The 17,018-nt window shown below is 39.7% G+C and overlaps 1 protein-coding gene across 4 annotated transcripts in view; it reads left to right on the forward strand.

Moving 5' to 3' along the window:
* Nucleotides 1–4,772: 4,772 nt before the first annotated feature.
* Nucleotides 4,773–17,018, forward strand: part of LOC119647764 (RING finger protein nhl-1) — a 116,095-nt gene continuing 103,849 nt past the window's right edge. For 3 of the 4 annotated variants that reach the window (XM_038048893.1, XM_038048935.1, XM_038048924.1), the window contains exons 1-2: nucleotides 4,773–5,136; nucleotides 9,649–9,720. The gene's annotated coding sequence lies outside the window, so the exon portion shown is untranslated. Of the gene's footprint in view, nucleotides 5,137–9,648; nucleotides 9,721–9,776; nucleotides 9,811–17,018 lie in introns of all 4 variants that reach the window. The other variant, XM_038048901.1, reaches the window with a different exon arrangement.

The following is a 17,018-nucleotide window of genomic DNA, read 5'->3' on the forward strand; positions in this document are numbered from 1 at the left end:
TATGCTTTAACTGCCCAACTTCAATCTATAATCCGTCCAAGAAGCAAAAGTACTGCCAAGTTGGGCAAGGGGTTGCAAAGACCCACTCATTATTGACTCGGTAGTTATAGAACAAGCAACTAGAGGCCGAAGAAACCTCTTTAGTTGCTATGTCGATTATGCCAAGGCGTTTGAGAGCGTCCCGTATATCTGCCTAATCGATGTCCTACATCTGTATCGTATAAATTCGAAAGTAATAAAGTTTTTGGCGACAGGCATGGAAGGGTGCGTTTCAACTGAGGATGCTAATACCTCAGAGCCCATTCGCACACGGAGAGGAATTTTCCAGAAGAAGGGGCTACTGAATGACGCTAGACGGCATGGTTTTGCAATAAAATATGGCCTACGTGCTAAGTGCAAGCTGATACACTTGATGTACTTAGATGATATTAGATTGTATTCTAGTACCGACGACCAACTTACAAATCTGTTGTGAATAGTGGACATGTTTATTTGTCATATTCGGATGGAGACTATTCGCAAAGGAGCCGCATGCCAAACATAGTATTGGTGACCTCCACATGCAACCTATGACGTCTCGAGAAAGTAGATGTAGTTTCTAAAATATTGTCAGTTATGTTGTTATGTATGATGTTCTGGGACTCTCACACAGTCTGGTTTAAACCATGCAGAAATATTACCATTCTGCATACGGGCTCGATGTTGCGGGGAGTTTTCGACGGATTCTCCCATTAACCTACCACCGGCCACTATCACCACATCTTTTAAGTAATTAGGTTCGTCCGAGCCTAAATGTTGGCGATATCTGCCGAAACTGCGACAACTCGGGAAATAATAATAATCGTTGGCGTATCAATCCATATTGGATCAAGGCCTCGAAGTATGTTGGAGCACTTCATTCACGACCGTGACGATATACTACAATACACTGTAGGAAGCAATATGGTCAGCATTGAGCTCGCCCGAGATTATTACCCTGATTTTACTCAGGTACTCATTCACACCCGAGTCGACTGGTAACGAACGTCCCGTTACAATAACAAATCCGTTCGCCACCAATGAAATTTGAAGCGCGACCTTCTGCGCTCGAACGGTTTGAGCCGTGTGAACACAATAATATAATGCGGGATTTTCAAATATCTTGTTTATTTTTTTGACTGTCTTGATTTACCACCCCTAGCTCAAGAGGGGTCGAAATTATGCAACTAATTTGATCAAAATTATATTTTCTAATCTTTAACCTCTCATTATAAATTATGAAATGAAGCCTTTTTTAACATATAATTATGTTATATGTTCAAATAATGATTTTAACATGTTTTTAAACGGTAATAAAACAAACTCTTAATTATTAAAAATCGGGATACCGGAAGCTGGCCGCTTCGGGTAAAAGGCTTGATGTTCATCTTATGCGAGGAATTTTCTATGCACGGTTTCCATTCTTACATAGCAAAAAATGCAGAAAATTCCTTCATTAATTGCCAAAATCTAAATAAGGCATCAGGCAGATCTGAAGCATCTCCACGCATTTCCACTTTACTCCGTGCACAAAAGCATACATATATGTACTTAAAGTAAATACCACCACTTGCTTTACGTAAGGGGATTGGTAGACCATATCTTTTCATCAAATTTCACGACAATCGGTTCAGCCGTTTCCGAGTAAATCAGGTATGCCACACAGATAAGTAGACAGATATTAAATCGGTTTTAATAAGGTTTTGTTTTACACAAAACCTTAAAAACGCAGTGAAATATTTCAAATGTATGTGTCCTTACCTGCTTTATCCAAATCCGTAACAATATTTTTAAACGAATCACTGATCACAAAAATTTTCAATTTTGAAATGATGTCATACTTAGAAAACCAAGGAAGATAGGTGCACTTCAATGGATGGTGAACTTCCGACTGAAACCAGAACGTCGGTGCAGCTGTCATGTGACTGTAGACGCGGCATCATGCAGTCGTACCGTAAACCCATGATTTACTTCAAACAGAATTTTTAAAGTTGCTGGAAATGGAAAGAGCCTGGGAATATCTAGTCTATGCAAAGGATCTATTTCTGCAAATTCTATGCACGTTCTTTGAAGTTTCGAGCTTTGACGGAAACTTCAGCCGGACTGCCAAGAGGAGTTTTGGCGAGTACCGAAAATCTTCTTTGCACTCTATTATTTCACCTAGTTTGTAAATTGGTTTTCTATTACTATTCACAAAGTTTTCGTTAATTTTCTCAAACACATCATCAAAATAGTATGGTTTTATTCCCTTAATATCTCATTGGCTGCTTTTTGAAAATTTACATGGCTTTCTCTCTTAGTTCTTATATTCGCCCAACAACAAGTCTATATTGGGTCTTGACAATTCCGATGGTAACCATGCAAATTCACAGCAACTGACCCACGGACTTGATAGTTACTACGAACTGGATAACAATAACCAGCAACGAATACTGCACCCGCATACCAAAGTTATACATTAATATTATGGGCACTTGTCCACAAGAAGCATATGGCAGCAGCAGGCGCGGATTCGATAACCGATATCTCGCAGCCGCCAGTGTCAGAATTTCACCGCTTTGGAAGGTCAAGTCTCAAGGATGATATATCTTCCTGTCGGTGACCGGCCAATGTAAAAGCCAGATACTACTTCATCTAGCTTGTGCTGGTACATGGAGGCATTTCATAGCGCGATTCACCAATAACCGGCAGCGTTACTCCGAGACACTTAAATCGCCCAGATCCAGGAATGCAATGTTGAGAGGGTGACACTTTTTAGAGTCTTTCTCCATCAGTAACAGTATTGCGTCAGGGGTTTCACAGTTTTTGACAAACTCGGCTTGGCTCACCGTCATTTAGAAGATGTTATGAATGCGGTTGTGAAAAAAGGATTTAAACATCTTCAGAGCATGCGACAACAACCCAAAGGGGTGGCCGAAATAGTCACTGATCTTCAGTGTTGGATATTATTTTTGTTGCTTTCGCCAATTTTAAACATTTGATTCCTGTGGTGCTGACCGCAGTGCGTATGGGAGCGGTGGATAAGGAATCTCGATCATTGAAATCTGCTCAAAGTATTTCTACATTCTGCCCATCACGGTTCATCGTTCGTTAAGCTTTTTATCAACAAGAAACTTGTGGAGATCCATTTCAATAATGTCATTTCAAAAACAAAGATTTCGGTTGGTGAACACCCCTTACCAGCTTGATCATCCCCAAGGTCCCATAGGTCTTCTTTGGATCATATTTCTAGCTCCGTTCCACATTTCTTCCACTTTCGGGGTCGGCTCGTCGTGATCTGGGTTCAATCTTGAGGCTTTTAAATCCCCATCCAGCGTATCAAGTCACCGTTGTTTCGGCCTGCCTTTTGCTCGTTTACCATCGACTTCGATATTCAGACCAATCTTGGCAAGTGAATTCTCGTTAGCACGAATTACATGACCATACCATCGAAGACGCCTCTCTCGCAATTTTTCCACGATCGGTGCAACCCCATAACGATCGCGGATTACACATGACAGTTGCTTAAGTGAAATCATTTCTTCGCTCTTCACGTTGTAACTGCCCCATTCACAAGGGGAACTTTGCTATCAGTGGCAGTCAGAAAGAGGTGGCGTCTTATGAAAAACACTCAATTTTCGTCCGCTGCCTAAGCCAAATGCCAATATGGCAAGTAAAAGGCCATTATCATCTGCAAATCCTCCCGCTTATTGCGCTACCAACACCTTTACTCCATAGGCTCCGTTGCTGTCTGGCTTTTTGCCTACATATCAGTTAAGATCTCCACCAATGCCGATATAGTCAAGCAGGCGTGTTTTAGATCGAGTAGTAACTAGAAGGCATCCTTCTCAGTATAGGGTCGAACTGTCTGGGGTGGGTAAGTGGTAAATAAAAAAATCTTTTGGTCAGATGGGATACTAGTGAGCTTAATAAACTGATCGTCACATTACTCAACGTCACGTCACGGAAATCCCCAAAGAGGACAATATCGACACACATTGAGTGTGTGACTTTTCAGTCCAGGAGTTTGCACCGTGTTCGCGTTCTATGTTACTGCTATTTCCACCATACCATTGAATTTCTTGCCCTGCGTAGGTGTTGATGGGCTCCTTTCAAAAGGCTCGTGGTACTTCTTCTGTATTACCGGTGAGTGTACCAATATTTAGGGTGCAAGACACGGCTTTTTTGTGGTTCATTTCCTCTTGCTTTATCCGATGTTGCGCCCAGCATTTAATCCCCTCTATATATTAAACAACATTAACTACTTAAGTCTGTCTATAAGCAGGTTTTAGTAAGCACATCTTACCCATTAGGGGCAGAAAAGGGTTGACAATACATACAATTTATACAAGTTAGCGTACCCTGAGCGTGTTTTCTTACAACTTTGTCATGGGATAGTGAAGGAAGACAAGGAAAACGAACGAAAGCTTTTTCCATAACTGTTAGGACGACGAATATCAAGAAGAAGAAGCCTGTTTAGAATATGTTTACCAAAATTTTTCCCGTTATAGTGAAAGCTGATTCGCATGAATTTTACAGAACCCAAAAGGATTCGGAAAACTGGAAACTGGGCATAAATTGTACGGTTCCCGATTATTCAAAATATGTTGACTTCCACTACGTGGAACTAACGTTTCTTATCCCATAATTTCAAAAATATGAGTTCTGCCCCCAAATCCATCTCTTTCACTGAACAGATTGGAAAATATTTTATTTTTGCACTAAACACATCAACCACCGAAGAATGTCTCAACCATTTAATGGTAGATAGCGCAAAGTAGTGCTAGTTAGGCCTTCGGGCCATGAATATCGTTTCTAGATTCGTGCGTAACTTATCCAAATCGTATTTAGCCAGTAAGATAAAATCTATTCAGTTTCGGCAGCCGCGGCACCAAAGTGGGGGATGATTGAAATTCCATTAAAAAATTTGTGATTTGATAGCGGATGTTTCGAAAATTCACGCCCTAGAGTGGTTTTTAGTTAATTTGTCCAAAGTAAATATTTGGTGTCAGTAAAGTGAGGATTTGTTTTCCGAAGAGCTTGCGGCTCCATTTTCGTGGGGTGTGCGTGAGTTATTTTAATGCGAAAGCATAAATTTCATCCATCGTTCGCGGACCGTGAAGAGAAACTATCTCTGAGGTGAGTGAGTATTGGGTTACATAAACAACGCTAAACTTAAATATAGAAACTTGCCTTTCCGACGCAACCTCGCATGACAAAATTAACTTTATAGGGCTCATGAGCTGGCTGGCGCGAGCGGAATTTGATTCCGAATGAGCACTATCGCTCCTACCTCTATGTCGAAGAGGTAAATAATATGTATCCAAGGATGATATACATATAGCAAGTACCTTGAAAACAGTATTAGATTAGTCAAATTTAAATTGCTTTTAGGAGCTTAATCCTTCATTCCGTTTTCATTTAGGTTTTATCGCAACCCTGAATCTTTCTCAAAACGCCCTCACACAGAGGTTTTGACGGTGACCAGTAAAATGACAATAACAATTTGACCCTTTGATGGGCAAAAGTATCAAGTATTTTCTATTCGGCTCTGAATGTTTTTAAACTACCTTTTAAAGAACTGTTGGATTCATTTTTGGTCCCTAGTTTTGTATGGCGACGTACTGCCCCTTGCAAGTGCATATTATAAATAAATTTATACACATTAACAAAAAAAATACATAAACGTGAAATCATAAAATACGAAATAACTAGGATATCTCCTCAATCGGCATTGTTGAAAAATGTGTGCTTTACTGTCGATTTTAAAGTTTATAGTCGCAAGTTCAAGGATCTTAATGTCAAAGTAGATTACTTAGTACTCAACGGGCAATGTCTCCATCATACCGCAGCTATTTTGTTGTCCTTGTCATCCGGTCTCAATTATGCTAAACTCATAATTGACGACTTATTTCAGAACAAGTCCTTTTAGATAAACTTGAAAATAGTCCTTTTGAAGTTTCCTTGTTCTTCGAAGACGTCTACTTATTAAGGATAAATAGCACCATTACATGCGAAGAGACAGGTTTTTAATTAGCTTGAACGGGAAAATGCTGAAGTTAAGCATCAAAATCGCGAAAACGATAGCGTAAAGTATACAGAGGGTTTCAAAACAACCGGTCGAACTATATGCCAGGTGATTCCTCATGCAATCCTAGACAGAACATATTAAGAAAATTTTCTATTTTTCGATCTCTTTTAGCTGCCACAGGTAGTTTACTTTCTAAGAAATCGTCGCCTTTACAATACTAAATTCGTAATAACTGAAAAACTACGGCAGCTAAAGCATTGGAATAAATGCTGATTCGTAGCTAGAACTTCACTCGACAAAACGAACGTTTATCTGTGAAAAGAGAGTAAACTGTGATGAAGTAATAGCTTTTCAAATGCGAAAATTACGTTTTTCAACCCCACTCTTACTCAATTTGCGGTAGGTATAGTAGGCTAACTGGGAAAAAACACCAAATCCCTGAACCCAAAGCCATAAAACAGGAGAAACACTTCATACCTGTTAAAATTCTTGTGGCAACTGGTCTGACAGGTATTGGAACTGTCAAAAATGTATGGCTTTAGAGGAAACCTATTCTTATCCGTACAGAAGCCACTATGATAACTGTCGGGCAAAATAAAACTTTATTTCTGATACCTTTTATACTATGCCGTTGTCAAGTAAAAATTTTACTGAACTTTGTTACCTGTTACCTGCCTTCAAACTCTATAATACTCAATCGTTCCTATACCCTGTGGGGATTTCACACAGAAAAACTCTTTAAGTTTTATCATATGACACTGTGATCCGCATGCACTTACTCGAAAAGCGTATTTTTTCATATTATCTTAGAGATAATGTCAGAAATTGAGTTTTTCCTTGGCAGAAAGTCATTATAATGGCGACTTCTAGCCAGACACCTTAATCTCCAATCAAACGTAATTGTATCTACCTTATAGTATAAAGCCTGAATTTTATATATTTTATTAGAGTAACTATAAGGATATGTTTTCTCTGCAGCCAGTCGCCTTCGGCAATTCCAATACCTGCCAGACCAGGTAAAAGATCATTTAATGGGCACCTTTCGTTCATAATAATTTTATTCTGTGCACATTGTTTATAGATAAATTGGCGCATTTTTATTTTACAAAGAGTATAAACAAATACAGTAGCAGCAAAAATATATGCAATATTGAAACGTAATACGTGGGTGCCCAAACTATTATATCTTACTTTGAAAAAAAACCTGATTTCTGTTTATATGTAAGGAAAGTTCAGTTAGCCTACTATACCTACCACAAATTGAGTATCTAGGATAAAATTATGTTAACAAAATGTTATTAATCAATCAATTAATACATTGTGTATGTAAAAATTCCAGGAAAATTTTAGAATTGAAGAACACAAATTTCGCATTTGAAAAGCTATCACTTCAGCAAGTGTACTCTTTTTTCACAGATAAACATTCATTTTCTAGAGTGCGGTCCTAGCTACGAATCAAAGCTGTCGAAATGTTTCAGTTAAGATGATTTTAATGTTGTAAAGACCACATTCTTTTTACAAATTAAAATGCGCAGCTGGCGCCACATTCACCTTGTCTGACAGGTGTTGTCACTGCCCAAAGTGTCTGGTTACAGGGGAAACATATTCTTATAGTTACATCAATAAAATATATCAAATTCAGGCTTTACACTATACCATAGATAAACCCACATTTTATAGGACTTTGGGGTGTCTGGCGGGGGGTAGCCACTAAGCCACTATGGTAACTATCTGGAAATCTAAAACCTGATTTCTGACATTACCCCCAAGAAAATATAAAAAAATTATCCTTTATACTATGACGTTTTTAAGTAGGAATTTTACGCCACTACGACTCAAACTCTATAGTATGCAATTATTCCTATACCCATGAGGACTTTACACAGACAAGCTTTCAACTTTTATACCATGACGAAGGTCTGGGGTGCGCGGGCTCTTACTCTATTACCTCGGAATTCTCATCTTGCCCATTTGACTTTTAACCATTGTGATCTATCTACCAAACCAAAAAACACTATCCACCAAACTAATACTCACTGGTTTGATTATTTAATAATCTTTTTAAAAAGAAATTGTCCAATAATCAACAACAAGAGAATGCTTTCGGTATACCTATATAAGTATAGGACCCTATTATAGTGTATTCCAGACTATAGACTTCATTGTCGTGCTGATATGTGCTGATGTACGGTAAATTCAAATTTGGCGCAATATTTTTGCTAATAGTGATTGAATTCATATCAAACTTGATGCTCCTATATATTTTCTTATGGATTCAATTTATGATTGAGTAAAAAGTAAAAAAAGCTAATAAAAATCCTTTATGACTCCCATCTAAATCACATTTGTCGTGTAGGGTATGTGTCTTCTATTGGTAATGAGTATATAGTAATTGGTAATTTTCTCTTGAAAAGTACTATTTATGTATGTACCATAACTTTGTTGATTTCAATACGATTACCGTGAAATCTGCCAGTATCATGCGATATAAAATCAGCAAAATACAATAAAAGTGAGGAGGGTTTTCAAGTAAATTTCCAAAATATAGTAATATGCTATTATTAACTGTATTTGACCAGATGTCGAGATGGAATGTATTTTGAGGCTTAGATTTTGTGTACATTGTGTACACTGCGATATTTTCCAGATATTTCGGTTGGATAAGTTCTGAGAACGAGACCTGCATCACTTTTTGGGGGCACACATTTCGGATTCTCACTACACTGTGCTTCACCCAATGTCAAGAAAGATCATTTGGTACCCCACATGGTCATTTTCTGTAAAAACAATTGCATCTTCCTTCCGCATATAATGGGAAGCCTCCACAAAATAATGCCACTAGTTGCACGTGCAGCGATTAACAAACCACATATTCTCACCAAGTCTCGTGACGATAGCTCCAGTCGCTTCGAAGTAAGTCTCGTGTGACAAACGGACAGACGCGCGCAGACGGCAGAAGGACAGACTAACAGACCGATTTTAGTAAGGCTTTCTTCTACACAAAAACACCTTAAAACGGATTATTTATTCGGAGCCCAAACAATTGCTCCTTGATGTCTGGAGTCTATAATTTGGGGTTTTAGTTTAGGCTTCTTTGAAATTTCGCACTTTTGAAGACTATATGATTTTGCTTTCATAATTTCACTATTATGGGGTTCCTTTCTCGAACGGCGGTGATATTTCATTTGCGGCTAATCTGTACAAGATTCGCATGTTCCAGCTTCTAGGTGCTTTTGAAGATTTTGCGTAAATTAAAACTTTAGTTTTGATTCAATGTCTATTTTTTTTTAAGAAACTGAAAATCTTTAAAAGATACTGGCCTGGACTCGCCAAGATGTACATTCATAAGGATGCAGTTATGAATTTCACAATACGAATTCCTGGTCAAATTTAATGGGAATTTTTGTTTCAAATTATTTTCGTTCTTCCGTTCATTAATCATCCCTGCGGAGAGATACCACAATAAAATTCTCGCGCAAAGATAAAACATAATAAACAGCAAAAATTGTGGGAATTAAAAAGCTAAAATTATCTTCAAGGGTAATCACCCCATTGAAAGTTTCCCCTATTGCTTGCATTATTTATTGGCTTGGATTAAATGATATTTTCTCATTTTTCAGGCGAGGAAGATAACCACAATTTATTAAAGCCCCGCAAAGGGTGCCTCGGAACCAGATTAGCACTTTAGAAAGGTGAGTAATTTTCCGTATTTATCAAATGTTCTGAAGCTTTCCTCCATTCGCCACAGATTATGCAGAGCTGAATTTCTCAAAATACGACATGTAAGTGGTCCGGGATATCGCTTCCACTAGCTGGACCAAAATGCTTACTAAACTAAATATTATATAAATAAGAAAGTTCCGAAAAAGCTCAGCTTTTATTTGGAAATTTGAGTGGTCTAAAGAAAACATGTTGGTTGAAATACTAAAAAAACCTTAAGAGGATATTTGTGTTTCTTGAAATACAATTGTTTAAAAAAGGTCGGGCATTTACCATGATCGCGTTTTCAATATTGCTCACTATGAAATTTTACCTCTCTATGTAGGTGTGATGCTGAAAAGTAATATACAGTGGCTAACATCTTCTTTTTCTTCAGCCTTTGTCCCGTTCACAAGCGGGGTCGGCTCGTCGTGATCGGCTTCGCCATTTGGCTCTATCGGATGCCTGATCTGGGTGCAATCTCGAATACAGTGGCTAACATAAGTCTACATATATAGTATACCTGTATTGGAAGTAGTAAAATTAAAAAGTGAAGAAGAAGAAATTGGACTCAACCGAAAAATTATGCATTTATTCAGTCGAACCTATGTACACAAAACAAACAATAAAAGTCTGCATACAGTAGTTCAAGGGTCAAAGGGTAGTATAGGTCCCAGGTCGAAACGTTTACTGGTACCCAGGATGGAGCAAAAAAGCTGGGAAACGCCTGCTGAACCAACACCAACAGCTCTACTACCAAACCCTATCCTCACCTCCACGTGGTGATCGCTGGGAGCTCTTTCTTAACGAAAAGCTGCAGACGGAGAAGGATGAAGGCGAGTCTCCCGCGCCTAAAAACGGGACAAATTGTACCAACTGGTCCTCCAGGTTGGGGATTGAGAGAGAGAGAGAGAGAGCTGACAACCCCTCACAGAAAACAGCTTGTTACGAAGCCACAACAGGAGCCCGGCAACGACAAAGGAGTAACAATTTGTGCATTTTCTCATGGAACGTTCGCTCACTGTACAGAGATGAAGCTTCTGAGCAGCTAGCCGATACCCTGTTCCAATATAGGGCGGATGTAACAGTGTTACAAGAGATGCGTTGGACAGAGATCGGTTTCCTGGAGAAGAGTAAACCATGTGCTCGGAGTAGGTTTCTTAGTCAGCCAAAAAATGAAACCTTCTGTTATCGACTTCGAAAACATATGCACTCTGCGCTTGCGTCCCAGATATGATATCAAAATCATACATGGGGACTTTAACAGGGAAGTAGGGAAGAAACCGGTATTCAGGCGATACGTTGCCTTCCATAGCTTACATCAAAATATAAATGATAACGGACTGCGAATTATTCAATTAGCAGTGTCACACAAAATGGTTGTTGGAAGTACCTGGTTTGCGCGGAAAGCGGTCCACAAACATACATGGGCCTCTCCAGATGGAACAACTTTCAACCAAATTGACCACGTGCTGATCGAACGCCGCCACCTCTCAGCCTTGACGAATGTCAAAACATATGGGGGGGGCAGTATAGACTCGGATCACTATCTCGTTGGCATGGTGCTGCGAGCTCCAATGACAACAACACCCAGAATCCCCTCTGACAATCAGATGGGAGTTAACACTAAAGCCATCCACAACACAGCCCTCCGCAACACCTATAAGAAGGAAATGGATCCTGCAATAACCACAGTCAACAGAGATCCTGGAGATGAAGCATCAACAAATGATCGTCACAATCACCTGAAGAACATTCTCATAAATACGGCCACAAAGATACTTGGCCCCAACCGCAAAAAGAGTCGGAACGGCTGGTTTGACGATGAATGTAAGCTAGCAACGAAACGGAAGAATGCTGCATACCGAGTAATGTTGCATTCTCAAAAGACGCGGGCACGCGTGGAGAAGCGAATTCATAGACGAAAAATGGAAGCCTGGGAGAACCAACAGATCTGTGAACTGGAAAAGTACAGGGAGCAACCGCATAAGGCGCGGAAGTTTCACCAACAAGTCGGCAGGATGAAGCCTTACATACCTGTTGTTCATCCTGCCGAGACAAAGAGGGAAATCTCATTTCCGACAGAATGAGCATATTGGAGCGATGGGTTGAGTACTTTGATGAACCAGAATATCGTCGATTCAAAGGTCCCGCCAACTGAAACAGTCGGTGCAATTCATCGGCTTAAAAATCATAAGTTGCCAAGAGGTGATGGAATTACAGCCGAATTGGTTAAATATCCGGATAACTGAGTGGTTCGAGCACAAGGCTGTTCTACGGAAGGTCGCGGTTCAAATCTAACTGGTCACAGTGGGATTTGTATCGTGATTTGACGTCGGATACCAGTCGACATACCTGTGAATGAGTACCCGAGTCAAATCAGGGCAACAATCTCGGGCGAACGCAATGCTGACCACATTGCCTCTTTCTCCTCCGTTACGGTCTTGAATGAAGTGCTTTAACACACTTCAAGGCCCTGATCCAATATGGATTGTTGCACCAACGGTTATTATTATTATTATTTCCGAGCTATCACAATCTGGGCAGATGCCGGATTTAACCTAATGCTAGCACTAAGTGCCAAGCATTTAGGCTCGGACGATCCTACCTACTCAAAAACTAAAGGGGCGCTGGTGGTGGGGCCGGTGGTAGGTCAGTGGGAGAATCCGTCGAGTACTCCCCGCAACATCGAGCACGTATGCAGAATGGTGTAATTCTGCATGGCTTCAACCAGACTGTGCGAAAGTTCCAGGAAATCAAGGGAAGCCGTGAGTGACAATATTATGGGAACTACAGCCACCCGCTCGAGATTCCAAATTTCTTTGATTTCCCGAGCCAATGACTCATAGTTCATCTTCTTCTCCACGTATTTCCGTTCAATGTTGCTATTATGGGGGATAGCAACATCAATAATATACGCGGAGCGACCCGTCTTGTCAACTGACAGTGCGTCAAGCTTGTTATGTGCAGTATGGCGATCAGTCAGAACTTGCCGGTCCCGATACATGCCGTAAGCAGAACTATCAAGTACTGCTTGCGGCTCATATCGGTAAACCGGACATGTTATTTTATTGTTATGTTATGTTACTATTATTATCATTATATTGATTAAATATGGAGGCGACCAATTACACCAAGCAGCAAGAAAAATTACGAACTCTTGACCGCGTTCGAGAGAAGAATCCTCCGAAGAATTTTTGACCGCCTACATGAGGATGGACGATTCCGTAGCCGTAGCTGACGAAATCTATGATCGATCGACCGTCAGGTTGTGGGTAGAATCCGGCTTAATAGATTACCGTGGGCGGGTCACTTAATTCGTATGGATGAGGATGATGGAAAAAAAGGACGCCAGACAGGTTTTAGGGATATCGAATTGGTGGACCTCGGCACAAAACTGGGATGTCTGAAGTTCCTTATTAAGGCAGACATAGACGGGATATCGGTTGTTGCGCCATTGATAATGATGATGAGACAGTAGCTCACTGCATTTAATACAGTGCTTTCTGAGAAATTACTGTTGGAATAGTTCACAATTATTTACAATATCAAAAAAGTTTTAATGCCACTTCATAGAAAGGAGGCTTTTGTTTAATTAGCAAATTTTTATTTTCCAAAACAGAATTGTATAAGAGCTAGAAAACGTGAAAACCAAAAAAAGCACAATATTTTGATGACAGCTTATTTGATATAGTTTGAAATTATTGTTAAATGACACATTTGTGCTAATAGTTATTTAGTTTGAAGTTTAACATCGTTTCGCTTTAACTACAGCTTGGAACCTATTTCGTGATATCTTCCTTATTCGAAATCTTTTACTTCCTTATGTTATTGTCCACATTCGCCCATAAATGATCGGTGATACTTATATCAGGAGACTGTACCGGTGGTGACATTACGTGTGAACAGTTCGAAATCAGTTTGCACATTTCCCGACTTGTGCTTCGGATCATTCTCTTAGTAGAAGGGGAAATATTCCTGTACGCCCACTCATTGCGCACTTCGCAGCAAAGGCAAATCGGCTTTTCATGTTTGAAATATAAGGGTTCTTTCGAGCTACTCGGCCGTTTAAATTGTGGTCGCGAGTTTCTCGGTTCATCACGAACCTGACTAGCCCACTTCGGAGCAGACAACTTGAGGTTTCCTGTAATTTTTCTGATAGTTCAACGCTCGTCAGGTTTGCTAAACACTTTATTTTTCGATTTTCTGCCCTTATTTTCCAATAAATTTTTGTGTACAAAAGGCTCAATTCTGTGTTGGTTTGTCGAGGCACTAAAATTGACAGTTTTAGCAATTTCGCGGACACTCTGTCCCTTTTCAAAGCGGTGAATTACCAGTTCACGCTGCGAAACCTACAGAATCGATTCAATGTCCGTCTATCTTTCATATTCAATTCATTCAGAAACGGCTGACGCTATTGTCATGCAATTTGGTGAGAACATGTGGTCTGTAAATCCCTCTACGTATAGCAACTAGTACCATTTTCTCCTGGTTTAAAGCAGGGCTGCGAAAAGGAGGTGTTTTAAAAGCCTCGAGATTGCACCCAGATCAGGGATTCGATAGAGCCAAATAGCGAAACCGACCACGACGTGTCGACCCCGCTTGTGAACGGGACAAAAGCTGAAGAAAAGAAGAATCTAATCATAGAACCACCCTTAAATGCACACTAGCGTATAGGTTTTAAAATGGAGCAGCTTACTGGAAAGTTTAGTGGAAATCCTACTATAATAAACAAAATTACAGTAGGCCAAAATTGCCTCTTTTGCGTTAAATTGTTACTCCCTAAGGAATAAAATCAGTCAGTCAGTACCACATCGAATTGAATATTGAGTGAGTTCAATTTATATACCCTACGAGCTATGTATAGATGAATTCATATTCATATTATTAAAAGAAACATCAACAAAACCTTTCATACCTAAAGCGTCGAGTTTCCGGTTTCCCGACTTGTTCATTTGTTTTTCTTTATTTCGCCAACAGTCGTAAATAATCTGTTTATGACTACATCTATTCTCCCCTTAAGTCAAGGATTTTGTTTGAAAAAAGCCTTGGTCAAATTAACACAAAATATGCCTGACCGGTGTGCTGTTCACTGCCTGTCTGGTACAGGAAAGTTATTAAAAAGTCGTTGCTGGTATGAAACTTATTGGCTTTATAGGAACTTTCCTCTTCAAAGATTTTCATAGATGGTATCAAATCTATCTGGAAATGAGGAAAGCCACAATTTTAGGAAGGGTAGAAGCTGTTAACTAAAGCATTAGTTGGACGAGCGACAGTTGGACGCTTCAGGTACGAAAGGTTTTGTGTATTTATTTTATAAAGACATTTGACTGTGCATTTGTATCATTAGTACGCAGCACATAATATTATATTTGCATATATTATGTGAGAGTTTCCACTTTTGTGTGATAATGACATTTGTCTTAAATTTTCACAGTAGCGACAACTTTGTCCTATTATAACTTCGTTAGTAATAGTGGGATTTCCACCAAACTTGGTAGGATCATGCTCTATATTATACCCTACATCCTTGTAAAATGTGGTGCTAGGATAAACTTAAGGGGGGTTTTCCTGTCAATTACTAAAAATTATAGTAATATACTATTATTAACTTTATTTGAACAGATATCGTTATAGCGAGTATTTCGGAGCCTAGGCACCATATAGTGGCAGTCTCTTGATTGATTGATTGATATTGCATATTTTTCAGTCTTAATGTCATTATTACGATTTTAGGGCACTGTCCGGATTTCAGTTTCGCATACGAAAATAGAGTTTGCTTTGGTTTTTCACCCTGTGCATCCATCAAACTATAGATTCTATCCAAAAAACTGTATGCAATGCTCTTGTAAAAAAGCAAAACACACAAAACATTTTTACCCTCTCCCCCCCCCCCCCCCTTCTGAGCACTTAAGTATTTCGTACGACAGTGTCCGGATTTCAGTTCTGCTCACTGTATATCTTGGAGTTTGAGAAAATATGCAATAATGTTTTAAATTTTTACCTATATTCGAATCGAAAAAACGTGCATAAGTCTCTCACACAAGATGAACACAAAATCTTTATAACCGAAGCCTCCAGCTTCCAGTATTCCGACTTATTTAATTTTCTATAAAATGAGAACGAAAGTAAATATCCATTTAAAATTTTAAACAAGCATTTTTGAATTGTTGTTCTATCAAAAATGATAGTAAAGCGGAAATGGAAAAAATGTTTAATGCTCCTTAAATAAAATAACTAATCATTAGGGTAACAATTCAATTGAATCAGGGCCTTGAAATGTAGGAAGAGCACTTCATTCAAGACCATAACGGTACACTACAGGATTACACTATTGTGTACACTATAGGAAGCAATGTGGTCAGCATTGCGCTCTCCCGAGATTATTACCCTGATTTGACTCAGGTACTCATTCACCGCCGAGTCGACTGGTATCCGACGTCAAATCACGATAGAAATTCCACTGCCACCAGTTGGATTTGAACTGCGACCTTCCGTATGACAGCCTCGTGCTAATAACTATTTTACTTACTTCTATATCAATCACAGCTTCTTGAGTAGTATCTGTGCATATATATTAACATAGTATGCTGGTCCCAAGCCCAGGTAAAGGAGGAGGGTTTGAGGCAACGTACTCTGTACTATCCTCAGTGAAACAAAAATAAAATGCTGAGATCAGGGAAAGAGATAAATAGAGTATAGTTGGAGGTATTCTACTATACTAAATCCTACCCGATCTCTCTTGGTAACAGGCCCCGCGACAGGTCGACCAAGAAAATGCATACAATGTCGTTACAAACATGATGATCGGACTAAGTCACAGGCGTCGGAGAAATGCTAGGGCGTCCACCTCAGTCGACGCGGCAGGACGGGCCCCGGTCCTGTCGAGAAATGGGCAAGGGTTCTTGACGCATGGACGGCGTCAGGACGTAAGCAAGTTAGTCCGCACACAACGAACAAAACACATACGTGTCTGCACGCTAAATGTTGGTACCCTAACTGGAAAGACCGAGGAACTCGCAAGAGCCCTTCGGAAAAGGTGCATTGACATCTGCGCTCTGCAAGAAACCCGAAACCCGCGAACGCGGTAAAAATGGCTACAAACTTCTCTATTTTGGTAACCCACACACTCAATATGGTGTTGGCATTGCCATCTCAGAGGGTTTCCGTGATGACATTAAAGAAGTCGAACGATTTGATGATCGGCTGATGAAGCTCACCATTATATCAGCTGATCGCACTATTCACTTCTTCACCGCGTATGCACCACAGACAGGCCGACCTGATGCCG

Source organism: Hermetia illucens, chromosome 1, assembly GCF_905115235.1.
Source record: "Hermetia illucens chromosome 1, iHerIll2.2.curated.20191125, whole genome shotgun sequence".
NCBI lineage: Eukaryota > Metazoa > Arthropoda > Insecta > Diptera > Stratiomyidae > Hermetia > Hermetia illucens.